Source organism: Atta colombica, unplaced genomic scaffold (genome assembly GCF_001594045.1).
Source record: "Atta colombica isolate Treedump-2 unplaced genomic scaffold, Acol1.0 scaffold175, whole genome shotgun sequence".
NCBI classification, from domain to species: domain Eukaryota; kingdom Metazoa; phylum Arthropoda; class Insecta; order Hymenoptera; family Formicidae; genus Atta; species Atta colombica.
The window spans coordinates 845,398-851,099 of NW_017259266.1; the positions used below are offsets into that span (position 1 = coordinate 845,398).

The 5,702-nt window shown below is 30.0% G+C and overlaps 1 protein-coding gene across 1 annotated transcript in view; it reads left to right on the forward strand.

Moving 5' to 3' along the window:
• The first annotated feature begins 3,956 nt into the window (after window positions 1-3,956).
• LOC108686323 (elongation of very long chain fatty acids protein AAEL008004-like) overlaps window positions 3,957-5,702 on the forward strand; it is a 34,546-nt gene continuing 32,800 nt past the window's right edge. The window contains exon 1 of the mRNA XM_018191583.1: window positions 3,957-4,503. The gene's annotated coding sequence lies outside the window, so the exon portion shown is untranslated. The remainder of the gene's footprint in view (window positions 4,504-5,702) is intronic.

Below are 5,702 nucleotides of genomic sequence, written 5' to 3' on the forward strand. Positions count from 1 at the left end.
TCTTATCTTTTACAATTAAATAATCGACGCAATTGTCAACAAAACAATGAGTTCAAACTATTACGTTAGATTTATATTTTCTTGGCATTTAACGTCAGAAGAAGCAAAATTTAAAACAAGAATCTAGAAGATATGCAAGAAGCACTTAAAAAATATTACAGAAATTATATATGTAGAACATTTCTTACAAATTCGTCTTCATAAAATCTTTTAGACATTTATGACATCTGAAAAAAACCTTTACATTAGAAACTGATAGTTATTTATGGAAAATTCTTATTTGTAAAAATATTTTATTGTCTACATTGCACGAAAAACTATAATTATATATATATATAATTTATTGTCTATATTGCGTCAAAAAGCATTAATAATTTTAGTATTACATTCAATTAAAATTTTTACATGAAAGTAAGACTAGTACGATAGGTCTAGTCGGATTCAATATATTGCGAATTATATCGATTGATTCACTATTACGTCAATTATACTTTGCTAAAATTATATAACTTCTTACAACATCAAGGAACAAAAATAAATGTGCTTTAGATACACATCACTATACGAATTTTTAATGAATCAAAAATTTAAAAGAAGCAGATAAACAAATGAATTTTAAACCAAAGTCCAAGGACTACTAGTGAATCTTTATCCTTACATACAATAATGCTATTAACAGCAAAAAAGAAATTCTCTTGACCTCGATTTTAAAATATATTTACGATAAATGTCCACTTTTTCTTCGCTTCTTTTAATTTTTAAGAAGGATAAAATAATGAAAAATTTGGCAATAAAATTAAATCTGGCATTCGATACCAATTGCTTCAATCTATCAAATGTAATTTATAACACTTGAGAATAGTGAGGAAAAGAGAGTTTCCAAAGTATCTCAAAATTATTAAATGTTAACTGAACTTTCATTTGATATTTAACTATAGAGTTCATAAGTACAGGCAATTATAAAAAACACAATACGCATTCTGTACGTATCATTTATTTTTAATTCATAATAAATCTTTTTTAGTTGATAAAATCTCTTTCCATGTAAACTTTTCGTTTCCTCGAAATACACTTGATTGCATTTTACAGGAACTGTAGGTGCTATTTATGCATATGAAGATTATGCTTACCGAAGATTTGCTTGTTAACGCAAAATCATTTTTATTAATGACATAAAAATTAAATAAAAAGTAAACTTGTACATCTAAATAAAACGCAAAAAAACAATTCTTACGAAATCCGAATGGAAAAACGCATTCTTGAGGAAAAAGGCTCATCAACAACTTCTATCAAAGTTTCCTCCACATTATACTATACAGATCTGAGATAGTTTAGATATAAAAAGTTAGAATAAATGAGAATATTAATTTCTACATGTATCGATATGCATTCTTAAAATATGATCTTTGATTTCGGTTTTTTCCATTATACATCAATATTAATTATTATATATTATTTAGATGTAATTATTGCTTTATATTTCTTCATTTTATTTATTTTTTATTTATTCATTACATTCCTGTTCCTTTAACAATTAGTAGATTTTTTGTTAATATCAGATGATATATAATTATATATTGCTATAAAATTATTTATAATAATACTGTCCAAAGTATTAGACGATTAACAGAAAGAAGACAAACAACATTGCTTTTTATATTTCCTTTGAATGTCTGTTTACAGAAAACATTATATTGTAATATCATTGTTTAAATAATTTCACGAATATCTTTAATAATCTTTTTATTATAATATCTTATTAATCAAATTAATTCTACAATTATTTATTTATTTTTTTCTAAAATATAATTTTCAAAAAAAAAGAATCAATTTATCTTCAATGATTTGTTGGAAACTATTCGCATTTTGAAATTTTGATTAATAAAAAAAGCTTAGAGTTTTTATATATATATTGCACACCTTAGAATTGATCGCCACGTGTAGTATGAATTTCATGCATACACACTCACTGGCATGCGCTTGGACGGAAGTAGCACCGAGATTCTTAAGCTATTCTTAAGCTGTTGGTGGATGATAAAGACTACGACTTGAATCTTCACAATGGATATCATCTCATGCTTTAACGATTGTGAAACACATGTGGATCTTGGATAATGATATATGAAAGAACGAATCTGATCTCGCCATACAATTTGAATGAACCGATGAAATTTTTCATCACGGTGTACGACGTGTGGGCATACAAAAAAATAATATTAACTCCGACAAATAAATGACTAATCAATGCGATGAACTGTTTAATTATATCTTTACATAATTGTGAAAGGGCCTTCCAACTAGAAATCTTCCTTCATTTTCAAGAGTGAAGGATCACTCGAAAATTATTATGCCGAGAGCAATCAAGTTGCAACACTTAGCGACGCCGTTTCACAATACCAATGATGATATTTGCGAAGATCATGCGATAATATAAATGTATTCCCGCTACGGAGGTTTTCGTGAACACACTGACGGTTTTCATCATCAATGAAATTCAATTATATTCATTATTAAATGATAGATAATATAATCTTTTATTACGCATGACTGATACTCAAATCAACAATTCGCGAGTGAAAATCGAATCATAGACGATACTGAAATCATTCAAAATGATCGCTTTAAAGATAAAATTGAATGTTGATTTGAATGTTGATCCGATCTGATTGTGATATATTTAAACTAATTTATTTAATTGAGTGCAATTAGAAATATGGAGAATGAAATTAGTTTAGATTTGACTCTTGATAATATTATTGATTTTTTAAAAAAAATAAGATGGCCGTAATTAAAGGAGAAGCTGTTTTTAAAGCCGATCATATAATAGTATATAGTTGAACACTGAGAAAACTGACCGTAAAAATAGTTGGTGCTTGTCTTCAATCATCTTTGAAAGGCAATTCTCATAAAATTGAAGTGACAATCTCAATCGTGAATTATATGATTAAAACTTATTATATCTATTCTTGTATTTGCGGGGTAAATTTCCTTTTTGATAAAACATAAGTTAATTCACAAGGACTTCTTATTGATAGAAATTAAGTGAAAAAAGGACTAATAGAAATCAGGCGCGGTAATATAAATTGTTGCGTGAAATAATATAAATGTAACAAAACTTTTTATTATGTCCAGATCCATTCTTGGAATACCAACGTTTGGCAAAATTTGGCAACGTTTGGCAAATTTTTTTAACTTAATTAAAATAAATCATAGATTACAATATTCACATAATACCAATTTGCAATATGGAGTAATGTTAAAGTACCTAAAAATCTAAATACACAGATCTAAAAACAATTTTATTAATTCATCACAATAATTTTGTAGGAAATTCAAGCATGACAAATAATGTTGAAAAAAATTTTTATATTCTAGCAATCAGTTTAAGTCCTACATAGTTATTTTAATAGATCCACAAAATTCTTTTAATTTTTAAATATTTAATTTTTAAATACTTTTAGCAAAGCCATTCTTTCTTTAACGAGAAAATAAAATTTATTAGATGCATCCACATCGTTGCACGTTTCTTAATTTAATTGAAAGCCATAAAAGTGTGATCCATATATAAAGATAATATATATATAGGAAAATACGAAGTCATATGAAAGAGACAATTACCAAAAATGTGTATGTAAAAGAAGTTGCAATACCGGCGCGCCGGTACCTTCTCGACATCCTCGATCTTCACCGGAGGTACAGTGAAGTTTTAAACGGCACGTGACCTTGGCCGAAGGATCTCACGCCCATGGTCTGTCACCGTCAAGAAGATACCTTTCCACTTCCCCTTGGATGGTCACCTGAGTGAAACGACCTTGACTGAGCGCGGCGCGAGGTTCGCAGATCACCTAAGGCCCAGTGATGCAGCCCCTCTCACGCGCGTGCTAACCCCACTTGGGTTAGCCAATACTTAAACCGCGGGCCTACCGCGCCGCACATTATTCTTGCAGCGTCGGCCGTTGGACCCGTAAGCTCACGTACGCACGCCCTGATCGCACGCGCGTACACACGCGTGATACATATCGGATACGCGCGGGATATCTATCATCTACACTTATTTTAATACTTGGTGTATACGACTTACGTGAACGCATATGCGATATCGCGGGGACATATGTAGCACTCACACGCAAGTGTGCCTCGCTGATCCTGACCCCCCGAGAGAAGGACCGCGTGCACAGTGACGAGAGCTTCCCTTGAAGTCTTTGCAACTCTTCGTTTCCCGGAAGAAGGGGAATTTCCTCCTGATCGGTGTTCCTAAATCCCGTTGTGTTCACCTATCGATCAACGACAGCGTATACCAGTTTTGAACGCTGGTATAGAGAAATACAGTGCGAAGAGTCAAGTGGACGGAATCTCGGTTAGTTCAAATCTTTGATGGGTAGCTCGGTTTGATGCAGCGCCGCTGAATCACGTAGGGATCGGTGGTTTCGGTGACGACGTAGCTAGGAGCAGAAGTGGTGAAGTGCCAGCCTTTTTCTGATTTCGGTGGAGCGTGAGTGGAAGGTAAGCGTATTTCGAAAACTTAGGGTGGAGAGCGGAACATTTGACCGAGCGCGAATGGTCGCTGGAGAGTGACCCAAAATGAATTTCCACGATGAGAAATCGAGCCGACTCCTTAAACAGATTCGCGTGTGCGAGTCGTTAAAACTTGCGCTATAAAAAATCGCGTGTGCGCGAAACAGACTCATTTTAATCAATCCTTCAAGAAAGATTACATTTTGACAAAAGATGAGAACAGCTCAACAGAGTAATAATTGATGCAAGACTACTCTATCTTAAAGAAATGTATAGACGAATTTTTTTATTAGGAAAAAAATGCATATTTTTTCTTATTTTATGTTTTTTTCAAGTAATGAAAATATTTTACTATCCGTGTAGTGATCCCTTTTGATTACCCATATATCAAAAACTTGAAGTAGTAAAGCAGTACACTAGTGTCCTACAAAGGGTTGTATATACAAGGATCAAGATTAAAATCAACTTACTTAATTGATATAGAAACTACAATATTAGAAAAATTACCTCTAAAATTTTTTCATAATGCAATACCCATAATTAAAGAAAGGAATCGCTATAATTAATTTGCATTTTTACATTAATTTTATTAATAAGCTTATTAATATATAATAAAACATGTTCAAAGTCCACGACATTTTTAATCCTAGCCGCAATGTTTATATATCATACCTACATTCTTAAATTTAACTTTTATTAATAACTTTCTGATTTTGAAATATGTTCTAATTTTTTTGAAAAAATTTTTTACAATTAAAACTATTTCTTTTTTCAAAACACGTGTATAGAAATTAAAAATTACGTGTAATATTAATTTACTAAAAGTTTATTGATACTTAATAATAAATGCATAATATATAATTAATATATCTATTAATAATTTTAAAATATTCTATATTTTTCTAGATATGTTTATATATGATATTGATTTGGGATAATAGTTTATAACGCTATGAATTTCTTTTTCATGAAATTTTTTAAAAAAGGATTTTAAAATTAAAAAATCTATACTTTTAGAAGATTATATTATTTGAATTACTATAAGTTTTATATTAGGTGTAGTAAAAAGAAATCCATTATTTTTGCATAAAATTAAATGGAAAAATAATGAATTTCTTTTTACTACACCTAATGTTTAAACATATATTTGATTGATTACTTAAACATTAAGTATTCAAATGTATTAT